The sequence below is a fragment of the Phyllobates terribilis genome, unplaced genomic scaffold (genome assembly GCF_046119375.1).
Source record: "Phyllobates terribilis strain yellow unplaced genomic scaffold, ASM4611937v1 Scaffold_2__4_contigs__length_985480577, whole genome shotgun sequence".
Classification (NCBI taxonomy): domain Eukaryota; kingdom Metazoa; phylum Chordata; class Amphibia; order Anura; family Dendrobatidae; genus Phyllobates; species Phyllobates terribilis.
The window spans coordinates 911,392,780-911,414,855 of NW_027362762.1; positions in this window are offsets into that span (position 1 = coordinate 911,392,780).

Here is a 22,076-nt window from a genome sequence, read left to right on the forward strand (position 1 = left end):
TTATGGAAAAAAGGCAAAAAGGTGGATAACACCCAGATTTGAACCGTGGAAGAGGAAAATCACAGTTCTAATTTCCTGGCGTATACCGGACAATTTAAATAGATATATTTGTCTCTGAACAGTCACCGAGATACTCAAACTGTTTTTTTTTATGGAAAAATGGCAAAAAGTTGGATAACACCCACATTTGCACCGTGGAAGAGGAAAACCACAGTTATAATTTCCTGGTGTATACCAGACTATTTGAAATAGATATATTTGTGTCTGAACCGTCAGCGAGACACTCAATCTGTTGTTTTTAATGTAAAAAAGGCAAATAGGTGGATTACACCCAGATTTGAACTGTGGAAGAGGAAAACCACATTTCTAGTTCTCTGGCCTACACCAGAATCTTTTAAATAGATGTATTTGTGTGTGAACAGTCAGCGAGACACTCAAACTGTTTTTTTTAAGGAAAAAAGGCAAAATGGTGGATAACACCCAAATTTGAACCATGGAAGAGGAAAACCACAGTTCAAATTTCCTGGCGTATACCAGACTTTTTGAAATAGATATATTTGTGTCTGAACAGTCAGCGAGACACTCAAACTGTATTTTTTTATGGAAAAAAGACAAAAAAGTGGATAATACAGAGATTTGAACTGTGGAACTGCAAAACCACAGTTCTAGTTATCTGGCCGAAACCAGACTCTTTTAAACAGATATATTTGTGTCTGTACACTCACAGACACACTCAATTTTTTTTTTTTTTGGGGAGGGGGATACCAAAAGGTTAATAATACGGGTATTTGTACAGTCTGACTGAGGAAAAAAAAAAAAAAGAGACTTTAGATGAAAAAAAAAAGATTTATCCTGGCTCCTGAGAACTGGGCTAAGTCTAGCAATTTGAGCAGCAGCACACAGGACTGTAATGCATTGTTTGCTGGTATAATCACTGCGTCTCCTTTACAGCCTGACTGCCTGATTTCTGGGATGGATATTAGTCCTCAGAAGGACTGTTTGTTTGATTTTGCAGGCTTTAGAGACCCTACACTACCTATTCCGCAGTATAAATCTCTCCCTAGCTCAGCAGCGCTCTCCCTACACTGTCTGATCCGGAGCGACTGTGTCCATGATGGCTGCGCCCGGTTTTAAATACTCAAAGTGACGCTGTGCGGCTAGCCAATCACTGTAATGCCTACAACCAACATGGCTGTGGCATTACAGTGACTGGCTGGCAATCCCTGCATGTTCATTGGCTCTTTAAAGTGCTCCAAACATGCCCGAGCTCCCACCCGAGTAACCCGAAAATGGTCGGTGCTCGCCGAACATCCCGAGTAGTGAGATGCTCGGGCGAGTACCGAGCAGTGTCGAGCATGCTCGCTCAACACTAATTACCAGGATTAATAATATTCAGCTGGATTAGTCCTTAGAAGGACTGTTAGTTCAGATGGATATTGCTGTGGAATACCTAATACCTCACTAATAAACCGCCACAACCATCACAGATGCAGCATTACAGTGAGTGGCAGGTAATCCCCACATGTTATTCACTGTTAAAACAGCGCCAAACATGCGGGTCGAGGACACGAGCTCCTGCCAGAGCATCCTGTAAGTACTCGCCATGCATCTCGAGCAGTGAGATGCTCGGGTGAGTACAGAGCAGGAGCGAGCTACTTGCTCATCATCAGAAAGGAACCATTGTTGACAACATTAAAGAAACTCATTCGGAACCTTCTTCACAGCCACCATATGGACAAAGGGCACTGCATGGTAAATCAGATTTAACACATTTATATAAGGCAGAACAAGACTTTTTGCACTTGCATTGAATCAGTTCTCTGGATTTTGAACAAGCAGGAGCTTGAGTAATCCACTCTGGTTTTCAAGTTTCTGAACTCCTGTCTCGTGTCCAGCCAAACAGTTCCAAACTGGGTAGTTGTGAAGCCATTTGTAGAGCCTTACCAATCCATGGCCTGCCTGATATGCAACTCTTAGGATATGTTGTTGAAGTGCATCAAATGTTGGTGGTATGTTGTCCAAGACTCTGTTTTTCTGAACAAACAGAATAAGCCAGGTTTGGTTCACACTTGTCTCTAGATTACGTCAGTCATACCGTACAATTACATATTTTTCAATGGATGGCATCACAGCTTGGACCTCCTCAAGTGATGGGGCATTTGACAGCAAACAGAGAGCATGAGTTACTTCAGTTGCCCAGGTAGAGATGAGCGAATATTTCAGTATTCGGTTCGGATTGCGATCGTCGACTTTACAATATTCACTGATTTATTTATCGAATATTCGCCGAACATTGCCGAACCCCATTGGATTCAATGGGGGGCAAAACCAAGCGCATTCACAACACGTTCAAATGAGCCCAAACGCTGCCAAATAACATCAAATCAGGGTCAGACCCCAGGGAAGTGCCATAAATTGACCCAAAGTACAAGTACTATAATTATTATTATAGCAGCAATTATTCCGTGGCACTTTACATGTGAAAAGGTGTGACCGATTGATACAAGAGGAGAGGAGCCAGACTCTGCCCGCGAGGGTGAGCAAACAATCTACAAGGGGTGGGTGAGGATACAGTAAATGAGGGTACAGCTGGTCGTGCAGCGGTATGCGAGGGTTACTGCAGATTGTATGCTTGTCAGAAGTGGATCTTCAGCTTCCTTTTGAAGGTTTCCACAGTAGATGAGAGTCTGATGTGTTGGGGTACAGAGTTCCACAGTAGAGGAGATGCACGGGACAAATCTTGAATGAGATTTTTGCACGAAGACATATGAAGGAAGTAGAGAAGGAGATTTTGGAAGGATGGGAGGTTGCGCGCAGGTAAGTACAAGGAGACTAGGTCACACACAGATGTATGGAGGAGACAGGTTTTCGATGGCTTGGTATGCCAAAGTTAGGCTTTTCAACTGGAGTCTCTGGGCAACGGGGAGCCAGTGCAGGGATTGACAAAGTGGAGAAGCCAGGGAATAGCAAGGTGACAGGTGGATTAGTCAGGCAGCACAGTTTTAGGATAGATTGGAGGGGTGCGAGAGTGGTAGAAGGGAGGCCACAGAGCAGGAGCTTGTAGTAGTCGAGGCGGGAGATGATGAGGGTGTGCAATGGTGTTTTTGTAGATTCATGGTTGAGGAATGTGTGGATTCCAGAGATACTTTGGAGTTGGAGTCAGCAGCAAGTGGAAAGGGCTTGGATCTGAGGTTTGAAGGAAAGATCAGATTCAAGCTTGCGGGACTAGGGAGAGTGGGCAGCCATTGACTTTGATGGATAGGTCAATTGGGGGGGATGAATGAGATGGTAGAAAGATGATGAATTCAGTTTTATTCATGTTAAGTTTTACAAATCTAGCCAAGAAGAAAATGAAATAGCGGACACACATTGTGTGATTCTGGTTATTAAGAAGGTGATATCAGGTCCAGAGAGGTAGATCTGTGTGTCATCAGCATAGAAGTGATACTGAAATCCGTGAGGCTATGAGCTGCCCCAGGCCGAAAATGTAGATGGAGAAGAGCAGGGGTTCTATAACTGAACCCTGAGGGACACCGACACATAGGGGGTGAGATGAGGAGGTGGTGTGTGAGTGGGAGACACCGAATGTCCAGTCGGTTAGGTATGAAGAGATTCAAGATAGGGCCAAGTCTGTGCTGCCGAGTCCGGTACGCTTTGTAGATGAGGGCGAGAAAGAATATGTGCTCCAGTAGATGACAAGCACTGCATCAAGTGGCCTCTGCTCCTCTTCCTCCACCTTAACATCAAACACAGTACAGTCCTCAGAGGTGACACCCCAATCACCTTTGTTTTCCCCCACTTCATAACTCTCCAATTGCCCAACTGACTGTGAAGAACCGCAGATGGGCATGTCTACAGAGCTCTTCACACATTCCGGGGCATCAGAGCTCTGATACAAAGTTTCAAAGACTCAAGAGGGGGAAAGCTTGTGCAGCGATGATCAAAATTTTTTTCAGTTGATCTGGGGCCAGACGAAATAGGGACCGAGCAGAATCCAAACCCTCATCACCAGACGTTAACCCCTGGCAGTGAGCATGGATGGGGTGGAGAACGAAACAAATCCACACCAAAACATGTAGTACTAAACTAATAGACAACAGGGGTTGGAAAACTAAACCAATTAATAAGTAGGGTTGGAGAATTAACCCCTTTCCAACCCATGACGTCTTAGTACGCACATTTGCGTACCCCCGGTTCAGTGAGGGCTGCTGCGCTGAGCCCTCACTGAACCGAGCACATGTCAGCTGATTCTTACAGCTGACATGTGCCCGCAACAGCCGCGGGTGGAATCGCGATCCACCCGCAGCTGTTAACATGTTAAATACCGCAGTCAATCTCCGACAGCGGCACTTAACGCGCGCTTCGGGTTGCGCGTCATAAGCCCTGCCCATCGGCGACCGCGTCACGTGATCGCGGGTCGCCGATGGGCGTGCATGACAACCCAGGGTCTGCAGCAGACGCCTGTAGTTGTCATGATCTGGTCGCTATGAGCGCCACCTAGTGGTCGGCGCTCATAGCACAGGACCATTTCTGCTATATGCAGGGGATCTGCTGATCCCCTGTATGTAGCAGAGACGATCAGACAACTGCTGCTTCTAGTCTCCTATGGAGACTATTGAAGCATGCAGTAAGTGAAAAAAATGTTTTTAAAAATATAAAAAATATATAAAAGTTTCAATCACCCCCCTTTTGCCCCATTCAAAATAAAATATTTAAAAAAAAAAACCACATACACATATTTGGTATCGCCGCGTTCAGAATCGCTCGGTCTATCAAAATGAAAAAAGAATTAATCTGATCGGTAAATGGTGTAACGAGAATAAAATTCTAAACGCCAGAATTACGTTTTTTGGTCGCCACAAAATTGCAATAAAATGCAATAACGGGCGATCAAAACATCGGATCTACCCCAAAATGTTATCAATAAAAACGTCAGCCCAGCCCGCAAAAAATAAGCCCTAAACCATCCCCAGATCATGAAAAATGGAGACGCTACAGGTCTCGGAAAATGGTGCTATTTTTTTTTAGTTTCTTTTACCAAATTTTGGAATTTTTTTTCACCACTTAAATATAAAATAACCTGTACATGTTTGGTGTCTAAGAACTCATAATGACCTGGAGAATAAGAATGGAAGGTCAGTTTTAGCATGCAGTGAACGTGGTAAAAAAAATAAATAAAAAACAACTGAGGTATTGCACTTTTTTTGCAATTTTATCGCACTTGGAATTTTTTTCCCGTTTTCCCGTACATGATATAGTAAAACTAGTAATGGCGTTAAAAAGTACATCTTGTCCCGCAAAAAATAAGCCTTCACATAGCCATATTGTCCAAAAATTAAAAAAGCTATGGCTCTGGGAACAACGGGAGCAAAAATCAAAAAAGCAAAAACGACAAAACCCAAGGTTGAGAAGGGGTTAAACTGCTACACACCATGGGATGGATAACTAAATCACTATACACTAGAAGATGGAGAACTAAATTACTAGACAACAGAGGTTGGAGAACTAAACTACTAAACACATAGGGTTGGAGAAGGAAACAAATACACACCATAAAATGGAGAACCAAACTAATAGACAACAGAGTTTGGAGAACTAAACTACTAAACAGCTAAGGGTAGAGAACGAAACAAATACACACCAGAACATGGAGAACTAAACTTATAGACAACAGGGGTTGGAAAACTAAACTTCTAAACAGCTAGGGTTGGAGAAATAAATTACTACACACCAGTGGATGGAGAACTAAACCACTAGACACCAAGGTGTCACTAGACAGCAAGTGTTGGAATCCTCAAGGCCTGCGGGACAAACCTCTGTATCTTACACTTCCTCTAGTGCGTCTGCATCCTCCACCTCCTCTAGGGCCTTCACCTGTGCCCTCAACCTCTGCCTTAATGAGACACAAGTTCCAACAGCGCAGATAGAATCCCCTCCTCCTTCGTACTGCACAGCCAGGTCTTACTGCAATCAGGCAGTGTTTCAATTAATATGCCTTGGATATCGCAGTCAAACTGATCAAGAGTTGTGGACAGTGTAGTGCAGCAGTGTTCACACTGTGCGATAATGAGCCAGTGGCCCAAGGAAAGTTCAACTTTATCTTTATTTGCAAAAACTCACAACTTAAATGAAAATGATGTCCTCCGGATTGCATCTGGGTGGTCCTAACAATTAGTGTAAATTGGGAACGCCGTTTTGCTCAGAGGTGCACCCATTGCGTTTCCTTCACAGGCCTGTGTTATGCCTTCACACAGGCTTGCGGAGCACAGAGCCTTCTACTTTGCAGCTAGCAAAAAATCAACGGCAACATCCAAACCTTTGCTGAGGTTTAAATGTGAATTCCCGGCCATGAGCCAGTTGTAAGACCCAGGCTGAGGGAGTTACCCGCCCCACTACCATAATGTAGATCACTCAAAAAATAAAAGCCCAGGTCAGGTTTTCTTAAATCTGACTTGGTCAGCTTGACGAAGTCCAAACTTTTACTTTTATTTTTCACTGCAAGTACAGCTGTTTCTGTGATTGCATTGCACTCCAGAGGGTTCAATATGCCTCTATGCGCATACTGGGGGATACATACCATCCCTCACATATGATCCCCCTCACTGTCTCACAACATCTATCCCTGCCAAGTTTGAGCAATCGCTGTCTCCACTGAACCTGGAGCAAGGGAAGGCCCTTGCAGCGCTGGGTGTCCAGGGTTCAAATCTCACCAAGTATAACATCTGAAAGGAGATTGTATGTTCTCCCCATATTTGCTTGGGTTTCCCCTGGGTTCTCCGGTTTCCTCCCACACACCAAAGACATACTGATAGGGAATATAGATTGTGAGCCCCAATGGGGACAGTGCCGATAATGTCTGTAAATTGTCTGAATTGTAAAGCGCTGTGGAATATGTTGGCTCTATATAAATAGAAACATTATTATTATTATAATTGGGCTTTGCCAAGGTGCCAGATTGCAGATCTTAACTGTTATAGATTGCTGGAGCCAGTCTGCAGTAAAAAAAAAGTAGCCATACAGTGTCCAGGAACCTTCACACAGACTTTTCTTAGCCCGGGCAGCTTCTCGGCAGGGCTGCAAAGGCCCACCAGAGAAAAGGAGAATACTCTGATAATGGCGATAAAGCTGAGATGTAGCCTGCTTTATATACCACGGTAGAAGGAAAACCTATTTGGCTTATCTCATGTTTGTGTAACCCTGTGTGGAGAAAAATATATGCACAAAAAAATTAATTTCACTAGAGTATAAATATTATAATGGGGACCGACACCTCTTCCACTACAGCCAACTCAGGAGACCCAACCAGGAGTGTTCACATTTCAAAAAATTAGTGTTAAGATCTGCAACAGCAGGCAAAGAAGCCACACTAAACATATCATAGCCTGCAACTAAGCGAGATCTTTGCAGCACACTAAAAACTACAGCATTGCCTAGTATGTACAGTCTGCGATTAGGGTGCAAAAGTCCTTGGAGATGCATGACTTGTTCGTTTTGATGATAGTTAGGCAGTTTACACTTTCAGGGGACAGCCGGCTGCGCTTATTCATAGGGACACCACCAGCAGAGCTGAAGACTAGTGATGGGTGAGCACTAAATTGCCCGGGTGCTCGTTTCTCGGTCGAGCACATTGGAATACTCCGGTGCTTGACCCGAGCATCGAGCCCAATGTAAGTCTAAGGGAAACTCGAGCATTTTTCAGGCGGCTCCCCCCCGGCGGTCTGCAGAGGGCCTAAAAATTGCCCAAATCGATGGGAACAGTGCTCATATGACATGAGAACAGCATGGGGAAGACCCCTGGAAGCATTTATAACTCCCAGGTCACTGCTGTCAACAACGTTGTCAGAGGTATTACGCCACTTTTACGGAGTTACAATAAAACATACAAAAACTAAACCAAAATGGATTTTCCTGAGAAATATGTTAAGGAATATCCTTTCTAGGGTAATGACTTGTATATAAGGCAAAATAAATAACCAAAGACAAAAATACTCCTCCACACCTTGGTCTATGTTCACACGTAGCGTTTTTGATGCGTTTTTGCACTTTTGTATTACTTTCAATCGAGACAAATGCATTCACTGGGAAATGTCATTTTAACATTTTACAACCTTATCTGGTCATGTGGTGTGTGAGACATGATCAGGCACATCCTGTTTCATTTATGAAGGAGGGACTCTGAAAGTCACAAAGCCTATTTTTATAGGGCCATCAGGCGGCCTTTATTATTCTTAAAGGGCCAGCAGTCGGCCCTCGCTATTCTTAGAGAGACATCAGCCGGCTATGCTTTGTTGTTCCCATTACTAAAGAGTGGGTCTCCTATACTGTTATTGCGTATGCAGTGAGTGGCAGGGCTACTCTAAATTTGGACGCACCCCAATACCCCTTTAAAAATTTGGACGCACCCCAATACCCCTTTGAAGAGACTTAGAGGAGGGCCTCCTGAAAACAATGTTTCCATTAATAGGAAGTGGGTCTTCCATTGTGTTTGCCTATGCAGTGAATGCAAGGGCTGCCAAAAATTGGGAGGCATTCCAATGCACCTTGGAAAAGACGTGGAGGAGGGCCTCATAAAAAAATGTTCCCATTAGAAAGGAGCGGGTCTTCTATACTGTACTTGTAATGCCCATGCACAAAGTGTATGGGCTGACAAACATTTACCCCTGGGGGTATACATTAACATACTGTATAAAAAAAAATTTTCACGGGCGTCATGAACACCCTTTAAAAAAATTATGTGGGTGTTGCATCATGGACCACGGTCATCCTGGTGATATGGTGGTGGAGGATGAGGATGAGGAGAAGGAGGAGGACAAGAACAAATAGCCAAAATCAGGAAGCGTATACCCATGTGTGGGTGTGAAAAGGTGCATGGGAATAGACCTCCCAAAAAAGACACTGGATTTGAGTTTATGTTATGCTGCTATCATTCGGTGGTGTTGAGAAGTCTGGCCCAATCCAGCCCTTGTTAATTTTTATTAAAGTCAGCCTGTCGGCATTGTCAGTTATAATTCCACCAGCGGCACTAAAAACCCGCTCTGATAAAATGCTAGCGGCAGACCAGGACCTCCAAGGTGTAGAGAGCCAGGAGGTAAATAAACAAAAAAATCAGCGTTACTGTGTCCTATTTATATGACCGAGTCCATCTTACAATGTTGTGGGTCTCCAACCAGTAGCCGTGACTTACGGCTTCACTTCAGAAAATAATTTTGGAAAGTCCCAAAATTATTTTCTTGCGTAGAGAGCCAGTTCATTCCACATGTCCAGCTTGGAGACCCAAAAGTATTGGCACCCTTGCAATTCTGTCAGATAACACTCAGTTTCTTCCTGAAAATGATTTCAATCACAAATTCATTGGTATTAACTTCATTTAATTTGCTTGCAAGGAAAAAACACAAAAGAGAATGAAGCAAAAATCAAATCATTGATCATTTCACACAAAACTCCAAAAATGGGCCAGACAAAAGTATTGGCACCCTCAGCCTAATACTTGGTTGCACAACCTTTAGCCAAAATAACTGCGAACAACCGCTTCCGGTAACCATCAATGAGTTTCTTACAATGCTCTGCTGGAATTGTAGACCATTCTTCTTTGGCAAACTGCTCCAGGTCCCTGATATTTGAAGGGTGCCTTCTCCAAGCTGCCATTTTGAGATCTCTCCACAGGTATTCTATGGGATTCAGGTCTGGACTCATTGCTAGCCACCTTAGAAGTCTCCAGTGCTTTCTCTTAAACCATTTTATAGTGCTTTTGGAAGTGTGTTTTGGGTCATTGTCCTCCTGGAAGACCCATGACCTCTGAGGGAGACCCAGCTTTCTCACACTGGGCCCTACATTATGCTGCAAAATTTGTTGGTAGTCTTCAGACTTCATAATGCCATGCACACGGTCAAGCAGTCCAGTGCCAGAGGCAGCAAAGAAACCCCCAAACATCAGGGAACCTCCGCCATGTTTGACTGTAGGGACCGTGTTCTTTTCTTTGAATGCCTCTTTTTTTTTTCCTGTACACTCTATGTTGATGCTTTTTCTCAAAAAGCTCTACTTTTGTCTCATCTGACCAGAGAACATTCTTCCGAAACGTTTTAGGCTTTCTCAGGTAATTTTGGAAAACTCCAACCTGGCTTTTTTATGTCTCGGGGTAAGAAGTGGGGTCTTCCTGGGTATCCTACCATACAGTCCCTTTTCATTCAGACGCCGACAGATAGTACGGGTTGACACTGTTGTACCCTCGGAGTGCAGGGCAGCTTGAACTTGTTTGGATGTTAGTCGAGGTTCTTTATCCACCATCAGCACAATCTTGCATTGAAATCTCTCATCAATTTTTCTTTTCCGTCCACATCTAGGGAGGTTAGCCACAGTGCCATGGGCTTTAAACTTCTTGATGACACTGCGCACGGAATACACAGGAACATTCAGGTCTTTGGAGATGAACTTGTAGCCTTGAGATTGCTCATGCTTCCTCACAATTTGGTTTCTCAAGTCCTCAGACAGTTCTTTGGTCTTCTTTCTTTTCTCCATGCTCAATGTGGTACACACAAGGACACAGGACAGAGGTTGAGTCAACTTTAATCCATGTTAACTGGCTGCAAGTGCGATTTAGTTATTGCCAACACCTGTTAGGTGCCACAGGTAAGTTACAGGTGCTGTTAATAACACGAATTAGAGAAGCATAGCATGATTTTTCAAACAGTGCCAATACTTTTGTCCACCCCCTTTTGTAGGTTTGGTGTGGAATTATATCCAATTTGGCTTTAGGACAATTCATTTTGTGTTTTTTCATTGAAGACAAATTAAATGAAGATAATAATACCAAAGAATTTGTGATTGCAAACACTACTAATTAGGAGGGCACCATCTAATATTCGGGATCTACCCTTAGCATATCAAAACATAGTACACATAACAATCAAAGAAAAAAGGAGATATGCTTACTAGCGGTGATCACCCAAATAATCAACAATAAATAGTATACCATAAATATACATCAGTTTATTCAAAACATATAGATCCTGACACACATATACAGAACAATATACCGACCGATAATTAAAACACCATAAAAAATAGTGGACAAAAACCACTACTAAGGGAGCCAGCTATAGCAAAGTACCTTCCTATGTTTAGGTGGAATATAATAAATAGTACTACACATAAGTGAGTGAGAAATAGAATAAAGGTTGAACAGGCTGAAACGGGGTATCTGTGATGGTCAATATTCCCCAAACTCTATATTGCACATACCAAAATAGAAAATCTCATGAGGCATACAGAGCGCAGAAATGATTAGATGAAAATATATAAATGTGTATACATAACCTAAGAAACCTATCGGTAGCTTGAGACAAAAATCATCATATATGGGGCACCCAAACAATAACAATAAATATAGAAAAGTGTATATATTGCCCATGCCCCACCTTTTACCCCACAAATGCAAGCATATAGACAATATCAATAGCTAGATCTGCCTCAGAAGCTTGTAGGGCAACCAAATCTGCATTGAGACCTAGGATAGATAAGTGCTACAAGGATACAGCCTGTACATGGGAAGGTATAGCTGAAGCTCCTTCAAGCTTCTGAGGCAGATCTAGCTATTGATATTGTCTATATGCTTGCATTTGTGGGGTAAAAGGTGGGGCATGGGCAATATATACACTTTTCTATATTTATTGTTATTGTTTGGGTGCCCCATATATGATGATTTTTGTCTCAAGCTACCGATAGGTTTCTGAGGTTATGTATACACATTTATATATTTTCATCTAATCATTTCTGCGCTCTGTATGCCTCATGAGATTTTCTATTTTGGTATGTGCAATATAGAGTTTGGGGAATATTGACCATCACAGATACCCCGTTTCAGTCTGTACAACCTTTATTCTATTTCTCACTCACTTACGTGTAGTACTATTTATTATATTCCACCTAAACATAGGAAGGTACTTTGCTATAGCTGGCTCCCTTAGTAGTGGTTTTTGTCCACTATTTTTTATGGTGTTTTAATTATCGGTCGGTATATTGTTCTGTATATGTGTGTCAGGATCTATATGTTTTGAATAAACTGATGTATATTTATGGTATACTATTTATTGTTGATTATTTGGGTGATCACCGCTAGTAAGCATATCTCCTTTTTGCTTTGATTGTTATAAAGAATTTATGACTGCAATCATTTTCAGGAAGAAACTGAGTATTATCTGACAGAATTGCATGGGTGCCAATACTTTTGGCAACCACTGTAAGTCACAGAGGAATCACGGAGGACGTTGGTACAGTCGGCAAGGTACTCCCTCAGCATCTTCCCAATGGAAATTTTTTAAATAATTCCTCACAAGGGTCTTCTGGTAGTGCCCCATTTTTGTAGACCTGTCCACCTTAGGAATAAGAGATAGTAAGTTCTCCTTGTAGCGTGAGTCTAGAAGTGTCACCAACCAGTAATGACTGTCACCCAAAATTTTGAGAACGCGAGGGTCACGGGAAAAGCAGCGTAACAAACTCAGCTTTGCATGCCAGACTGCTAACAGGCAAGACTTCTGTATCCTCACCAAGTGCTCTCCTCCTTCTCCTCCCTGTCCTCAGGCCATCCATGCTGAACAGACGGTATGACAATTGTAAATGTAGTGCCATCTATGGCGCATGAAACTAGTTCCTATCCTTCCTCCTCCTCCTATTCCTCATTGTCACCCAATCCACGTTGGGATGAGATGAGGCTCGGCTGTGTGTAATCACCTTGTATGGTTCCTTGCTCCATCTCATTGTGCACCACCTGCAATGCATCGTCTTTGATTGTGCGCAGAGAGCGTTTCAGAAGACAGAGAGGTGGGATGGTGACGCTAATTATGGCGTCATCTCCGCTCACCATCTTGGTGGAGTTCTCAAACTTTTGGAGGATGTTATCTATGTCTGAAGTCTTATGTGTGGAGTCTGAACTGAATACTGGTGGCCTTGTTGATGCTGGTACTCAACAACTGCCCTCTTCTGCTCACAAATTCTTCCAAACATCTGAAGTGTAGAGTTCCAACGCGTGGGGATATCACACACCAGTCTGTGAGCCGGAAGCTGCAAACGCTGCTGAAACATGGCAAGGGCGGAGGAAGCTGTAGGTGACTTTCTAAAATGGACACACAGGCGGCATATTTGGACAAGCAGATCCGGCAGTTTCGGGTAGGACATGGCCCAGGCATGGCACATGTGTGAACCCGCCTCGCCTCAGAGCCACCACCAGGTTCCGGCCATTGTCACATAAGACCATGCCTGACTGCAGGTTCAGCGGTGTCAGCCACAGATTTGCCTGCTCTTTCGGAGCTGCTACAACTCTTTAGCATTGTGTGGTTTGTCACCTAAGCATATTAGCTTCAGCACAGACTGTTGCCGCTTGGCTGACGCAGTTCTGCAGTGCTTCCAGCTTGTGACTGATGTGTTCATTTCCGACATGGAAGCTGAAGAGGAAGTAGAGGCTGAGGAGGATGAGGTGCCAGAGCTGTAGACTGTGGGGGCAACCCTGATTGACCTAGGGCCCGCAATCCTCAGAGTCAGGAGGATGTGTTCTATCCCAAGGTCCAACTGAATCTGGGCTTCCGTTATGTTAACCCAGTGTGCAGTCAGCGAGATGTACCATCCCTGCCCACAAACACTTGTCCATGTGTCCGTGGTTAGGTGGACTTTCCCTGTAACTGCATTGTTGAGGGCACGGCTAATGTTGTGGGACACGTGCTTGTGTAATGCGGGGACGGCAAATCGGGAGAAATAGTGGCGGCTGGGGACCAAATACCGAGGGATGGCCGCTGCCATCAGGTTGTGGAACGCTTCCATCTCCATGAGCCTAATAGGCAACATTTCGAGAGCAAGCAGTCGTGAAATGTGGGAATTTAGTAATGTGGCCTGTGAGGCGTTGGCTACATATTTGCACTTGCGTTGCAAGGACTGAGGTATGGACAGCTGAATGCTGCACTGGGGCAAGGACTTGCTTGCTGATGGTGCTAGTTGAGAGTGTGAAATGACAGATGCAGGGCAGGAGGCATCTTCGCATGCACTGTGGACAGGGGATTGGCTTGAACGCTCAACAGCAGAAGAAGCAGTGATGTCACCCGCAGACACTGTTACTGGACCCTGGGGTTCGGCCCACAAAGTCGGGTGCTTTGTTGTCATGTGCTTGATCATGCTGGTGGTGGTCAGGCTGGTAGTTTTTCTACCCCTGCTTATGCTGGCTTGGCAGGTGGTGCAAATGGCCTTTTTGGGGTTTTCGGCAGAGTCTTTAAAAAACAACCAAACTTGGGAAGACCTAACAGTTGTACTGGCTACAGACCTGATGATGCTGTGCGGCCAGCCAATCACTGTAATGCCACAACCAACATGGCTGCGGCATTACAGTGTGTGGCAGACAATCCCTCATGTTCATTGGCACTCTAAAGAGGGCAAAACATGTAGGGAGGGGACCCGAGCTCCCGCCGAGCAACCCCCGGAAATACTCGGCGAGCGCCGAGCATCTCGAGCAGTAAGATACTCGGGCGAGCACCGAGCAGTAGCGAGCATGCTCGCTCATCACTAATTGTAACGTAAGTTACATTTTCTGTGAAACTTTGCTTTTTTTCTGCAAAAGAGTTTCTTTATGCCACTACCATTATCCAATCTTTGCAGTGATCTGATTTCTGAAGAAATAGTCTCTACAGCTTGAAGAGCCAAAAGATTCTTCCCAACAGACTCATACCCAGCTGCCGCATTCCATGTTTCCCATTCAGCAGGACAAGAGAGTTTTTCATTGTTCATTGTGTCGTAAAAGATGCAGAAGAGATTAGCGTGGATACAGAAAATGTAGTGACAGAATGACAAGGGTTCGTTAGGTGAGTATATGTTCTTTTTTCTTTTATTTCATACCCCTATTGGCCCATTTTTAATTAAAAAAATGGAATGAAGAGCCATTTTTAATCTAAAACTATTAATTTATTACTTTTTTTTATCTATTAAATTCTTACTTTACCGTATGCAAGAACAGAGCAAATTTTTAATACAGTGCTTTAATTTTAAACATATATACATAGGCGGATTATAATGAGGGCTACCTCCTGGGGTCTGAGGCTCCAGGTGGGCCCATGGCCAGATTACCCTCATTATAAAGTATCAATGTATTACATTCCGGCAGGCAGGGAGTGGCAGGCTGGGCCACAGGCCATATGCCCCCCAGGTCCGTCCCCAAGCAGTTTTTCAGGACCTCAGGGGTAATGCACTGTATCTTTTGAATGTAGATAGAGGCCATCTTGGCCACATCACAATGAGGCAAACACGCCCACTGCATGCTGTGAACTGCTTCTGCAGAATTGATGTCACACAGCGTGCCTGGAGCTGCTTCATCCTTCAGGAGAGGAGTTTGTGGATCAGAGATCTCATTGGATGGTGGTAAATATGAGGTTATGAATAGAGATGAGCGTTGTTCTACTCGAACTGTTCGCCAATCTCAAATTCGAGCTGTTTTGGGCGGTGTTCGAGCCGTTCGGCGAACACGAACAATTTGAGAAAAATTCGGCTGTTCGAGGTTATGTTCGATAACTGTTCGTGCACCAAAATCATAACTGGATTTTTTCTCAGTAATGATGAAAATTAATGTTAATACGCAGTTTGAGTGTACAGCGGGGTGGGGGGAGGGGCAGGGGATGGATCTCTGCAGGAACAATGAAGATCTCCATTTTTTTTTCTCTTTCCCGCATTTGCAGTGGGGAGGTGCAATCTGTCAGCCTATCAGCAGCGCACACACGGAGCGAAGTGCTTTTTTTCACACAAGCAAGGGCATGTGTCATTGGCAGTGTATGTCACATGTCCTTGCCCTATAAGACCAAGCCATTTTCCCCGTCGCCACCATTTTCTCACTGCTGCAGCTGCGTGTTAGACGGCACCGCTGTTGCTGTGTGCGCTATACCTTGTTAATTTCAAGCCAATTTTCGCACAAATATATAGATAGCTTGGGAGTAGGGAATAATTGTGATTGCAGTCCTTTTAAGGACTAGGTTACAGCATTTCCTACGACTTTTATCAGGGAGGTCTGTGCTCTTAAATAGATAGGTTGTGGGAGTAAAGACTAATTGTAATTGGAGTCCTTTTCAGGACTAGGTTACATGAGTTCCTATCAGTTTTTGCCAGGCAGGTCTGTGCCAGTGCTGTGCAAGTTTTTTTCACAGCATTTGGCTGAATCTAGCAAAGCTAATCCTTTTTGGCCTATTGCAGAGTGTGTTAGTCAGTGGAGTAGCCTATCTGTGTTGCAAGATATAACACCTTTGTATAGAATACCAATTTTTTTACTGCACCTAGTGAAGTAAAATCTTTTGGGCATAGCATCATTCTATTAGTCCATCTATACTGACCTCCATCAGGTTGCAAACTGAATATAATTTTTTTCTGCATCTAGCTCTGAAAAAATATTTGGGCTTCTAGCAGTGTGTGGGACTTGGTCTATTAGTCCATCTATACTGACCTCCATCAGGTTGCAAATTAAAAATAATTTTTTTCTTCATTTAGCTCTGAAAAAATATTTGGGCTTCTAGCAGTGTGTGGGACTTGTTCTATTAGTCCTTCTATACTGACCTCCAGCAGGTTGCAAATTGAATATAATTTTTTTCTGCATCTAGCTCTGAAAAAATAGTTGGGCTTCTAGCGGTGTGTGGGACTTGGTCTATTAGTCCATCTATACTGACCTCCATCAGGTTGCAAAGTAAAAATAATTTTTTTCTGCATCTAGCTCTGAAAAAATATTTGGGCTTCTAGCAGTGTGTGGGACTTGGTCTATTAGTCCATCTATACTGACCTCCATCAGGTTGCAAATTAAAAATAATTTTTTTCTGCATCTAGCTCTGAAAAAATATTTGGGCTTCTAGCAGTGTGTGGGACTTGGTCTATTAGTCCATCTATACTGACCTCCATCAGGTTGCAAATTAAAAATAATTTTTTTCTGCATCTAGCTCTGAAAAAATATTTGGGCTTCTAGCAGTGTGTGGGACTTGGTCTATTAGTCCATCTATACTGACCTCCATCAGGTTGCAAATTAAAAATAATTTTTTTCTTTATTTAGCTCTGAAAAAATATTTGGGCTTCTAGCAGTGTGTGGGACTTGTTCTATTAGTCCTTCTATACTGACCTCCAGCAGGTTGCAAATTGAATATAATTTTTTTCTGCATCTAGCTCTGAAAAAATAGTTGGGCTTCTAGCGGTGTGTGGGACTTGGTCTATTAGTCCATCTATACTGACCTCCATCAGGTTGCAAATTAAAAATAATTTTTTTCTGCATCTAGCTCTGAAAAAATATTTGGGCTTCTAGCAGTGTGTGGGACTTGGTCTATTAGTCCATCTATACTGACCTCCATCAGGTTGCAAATTAAAAATAATTTTTATCTGCATCTACAGTACCTCTGAAAAAATATTTGGGCTTCTAGCAGTGTGTGGGACTATTTGTATTAGTCCATCTATACTGACCTCCATCAGGTTGCAAATTCAAAATAATTTTTTTCTGCATCTAACCCAGCCAATAGTTTTGGCCTAATACCACAGTTTGGCCACTCAGCTCTGCTCGGTTACCATCCATTGTTTTTTTGTGCAAACAACTCCAGAGTTGTGAATTAGTTAACCACCAAAATGAGTGGAAAAAGGCCTGCTGCTGGTGGAAAGGGGAATAGGCGTGTTGGGAAGGGGAAAAAAGGTTGTGTCCGTGGGGTAGGTGTTAAAGCAACAGTAACATCTGCAGAAGAAAGACCATCTTCCAGCCAAACTAAAATGTCTACTTCTTTTAGCGGACAATGTGATAAGATCCCTTTCTTACGGCCACGCCAATCGCTACAAATTCCAGATGAGGCACAAAAACAGCAGGTGCTTCAACGGATATCAAGTGCTCCTTTAAGTGGGCTCTCCTCCACATCAACTTCAACATCACAAATACTCCAGTCCTCAAAGGTGTCACCCAAATCGCACTTGCTTCCTCACAGCTCCCAAATCTCCAGCTGCCCGTCTGAGTATGAGGTAGAACAGATGGTTGAGTCTGCAGAGCTGTTTACTCATACTATAGCCTGGGAATCAGAGGTCAACTCCAGTGCTTCTGTGAATCCAGACGAGGAAATGATCTGCACTGATGCCCAGAATCTTTATGAGTCGGATCCAGGACCAGACGCAGAAGGTTCTGACCATAATGTAGACCCTCATTCCCAAACTGTAACTCCTGTTGGTGGAGACAATGAGGAAGACGATGATAAGACTCAAATACCTGATTGGAGCGACAACTTTAGTTTTTTGTCAGGGCAGGAACAGGTTGGCTCTGAGGACGACGGGTGTGATAACGCACAGGGTGATGATGATGAGGTCGGAGATCCCACTTACTGTCAACCCACAGTCAGCCAAGAGATGAGGTCAGCAGAGGAGGTGGAGGAAGATGCTAGTGACGACGAGGTCAGGTTGCGCCTTCCTGGACAGAGACGTAGTACTGGAAGCACGTCAACAACTGCATCATCAAACACAACTCTGCCTCTCACCACAAGTCGTGGTGGCTCTTCAGGTCGCATGGGTGCTAAGCCTTGCATAGCCTGGGCATTTTTTCAGATCGATAAAGATGACCCAACTCGTGTTATCTGTAACATTTGTCAGCAAAAGCTAAGTAGAGGCCAAAAAATACATAGTTTGAGTACTTCATGCATGAACCGGCACATGGACATGAAGCATAAGTTGCAGTGGGAAGCTCAGTGTGCTACAATGCGGCCTAGCCGGCCGGGCCAATCACCGTCTGCCATATCTTGTGCATCCGCGGCCTCTTCATCCTCTGTGACTGGGGGGACAGCAGTCACACCTGTTTTGGGGCGCAGACCTGCCACCTCTTTACCCGCAACAGCCAGCGTGATTGGCAGGTCATCATTTTCTTTGGAGGTGGTAACACCAGCTGGTGTTGAGCGCTGTCCGACATCGATAGCACCACCTTTGGATCAAGGCAACCTAACATGTCCGCCTGCATCTTCCTCACAGACCGGCAGTTTGCCGGGGACACCCTTATCAACCCCGTGTAAGCACAATAGCCAGCCCTCGGTCCCTCAGATGTGGACAAGTAAAAGACCATTTCCTCCTAGCCATGAGAAAGCTAAGAGGTTGAATTTCACCATCTGCAAGCTCTTGGCTACAGAAATGCTGGCTTTCCGCCTGGTGGACACAGAGGATTTTCGAGACCTTATGTCCGTCGCAGTGCCCCAGTACCAGATGCCCAGTCGGCACTACTTCTCAAAGAAAGGTGTGCCTGCGCTCCACCAGCATGTCGCACACAACATCACCGCTTCTTTGAGAAACTCTGTGTGTGACAGGGTGCATTTCACCACAGACACTTGGACGAGTAGGCATGGACAGGGGCGTTACATGTCGCTGACTGGGCACTGGGTAACTATGGTGACAGCAGGACAAGGGGCTGCTGTCCAAGTCTTGCCGTCCCCACGAGTTGTGCGTCAATCCTCTTTATGTCAAAGTTCCTCCACTGCTTCTGCCTCCTCAACCTCCTCTCGGTCTTCCACCTGCACCCAAAGCCTGTCTGGTCATGCCACAAGCTTTCCAACTGCGCAGAAGGGATCCTGCACACCTCCTTACTATGCTGGCAGTAGGGCTCAACGTCATCAGGCGGTTTTTACATTGAAATGTCTGGGAAATGTGAGTCACACAGCTGAGGAGTTGTGGTCAGCTCTGGAGAACCAATTTCATGAATGGTTGTCTCCACTGGACCTGAAACCAGGGAAGGCCGTGTGCGACAATGCTGCAAACCTGGGTGCGGCCCTTCGCCGGGGCAATGTCACACACGTGCCTTGTATGGCTCACGTGTTGAACCTGGTTGTCCAGCAATTTTTAGCCCACTATCCCAGACTAGATGGCCTTCTGCAGAGGGCACGGTCGCTGTGTGCTCACTTCCGCCGTTCGCATCCCGCAGCTCAGCGACTTACATCTCTACAGAAGTCGTTGGGCCTGCCACTTCACCGGCTAAAATGCGATGTGCCTACCCGGTGGAATTCAACTCTGCACATGTTGCAGCGACTGTGGCAGCACCGACAAGCCCTGGTGCAATACGTTCTGACATATAGCCTGGGCCAACGAGATTCAGAGGTGGGGCAAATCACGCTGGAGGAGTGGTCTCAGATCAGGGACCTATGCACCCTTCTGCACAGTTGTGAAATGGCGACGAAGATGTTTAGTGCTGACGATGCCATTATCAGCATGACTATTCCGGTGATTTACATGCTGGAGCACATGTTAAACAGAATTCGGAGTCAGGTGGTGGCACAAGAGGAGGTGGAGGAAGTAGAGGAGGAGGAGTTGTATGCGGAAGGGCTAACATCTGCAAGGTCCAGACGGTCGGCAGCACCAAGGCGGCAGGCATGTGAGGGTGGGGGAGATGGTTTTACCAGGGCGCATGGTAGCAGCCAAACTAGTGAGGAAGGTGCAGGAGCCCAGGAAGAAGTGGAGGACGAACTGATGGAAGACTCATCAGATGAGGGAGACCTTGATCACATTTCTGTTGTGCGAGGTTAGGGGGAGAGGACAGAGGAAGGAAGCATGATTGTTACCTCGCCACCAACACAACAGGGACTTGGTGCTCCTGGATGCGCAACACACATGAGTGCCTTCTTGCTGCACTACCTGCAACATGACCCTCGAATTGTGAGAATTAGAAATAATCCTGACTACTGGGTTGCCACACTGTTAGATCCCCGGTACAAAAGTAAATTTGCAGAAATTATTCCTGCCATAGAAAGGGATGCACGCATGCAGGAGTATCAGCAGAGACTGTTGCAGAATCTTACATGTGCTTTTCCACAAAATACCAGTGGTGCACGTAGTGAATCTCACAGTTCCAACTTGCCAACCGTGGGACCGTCAAGTGTTCAGCACTCAAACCGTAACAGAACCACAGTATCTGCTGGTAACATCAATTTTGCGGAATCATTTCACCACTTTTTTAGCCCATCCTTTGCAAGGCCACAGGAGACAAGAAGTCTGACACATAGTCAACGCCTAGAGACGATGGTACAGGAGTATCTCCAAGTAAACATTGAAGCCATGACTGTGTCACTGGACCCTTGCTCTTTTTGGGCTTCCAATCTGGATAAATGGCCGGAGCTAGCCACTTACGCCTTGGAGATCTTGTCATGCCCCGCAGCCAGCGTTCTGTCTGAACGTGTGTTCAGCGCTGCTGGTGGTGTGCTGACAGATAAGCGCACGCGGCTCTCCACTGATAATGTAGACAGACTCACGTTCATAAAGATGAACAAATCATGGATCCGAAACGACTTTTCTACCCCTGTGTCATCCTGGGGAGAGTAAAAGCTTGATGATTGGTTAAAATCACCCTACCAACCGTTTTAAGCTTTCAAATTACTAATCATGTTTATCTGTATCTTGACTGGAAAATAATTTGGGCTTTGTAGCAGTGTGCAGCACTGATCCTATTAGGCCATCTATACTAAAGCTTCACCAGATTTAAAATTAAAAATAATTTTTAGCTGCATCTAGCCCGGAAAATAATTTTGGGGCTCCGAGATGCGCAAGGCACATAAGTGCCTTCTTGCTGCACTACCTGCAGCATGACCCTCATATTGTCAGAATTCGAAGTAATCATGACTACTGGGTTGCCACACTCTTAGATCCCCCAAACTTTTCGATCAACCTTTTCATTTTAATAAAGACCAAAAAAATGGTCATTTTTGAAATTATAAGCATTAGCAGGTTGTTAGAAACTGAAATCAAACAGTTTTCAACTCAAAACTTTATTCTAGGTGATGTTACATTTTCACATAGGACCCCTTGTTCGAAAGGAGCTTCTGAACTCTCTCGTCCATTGAATTTGTCAGGTTTTGGATGGTTTCTGCTTCAATTGTTTTGCATGAGGACAGAATACCCTCCCAGAGCTGTTGCTTAGATGTGAACTGCCTCCCGCCATCATAGACACTCCTTTTAATGATGCTCCAAAGGTTCTGAATGGGGTAGAGGTCAGGGGAGCATGGGGGTCACACCATAAGTTTGTCCCCTTTTATGCCCATATCAGCCAGAGATGCAGATGTTTTATGTGCAGCATGAGATGGTGC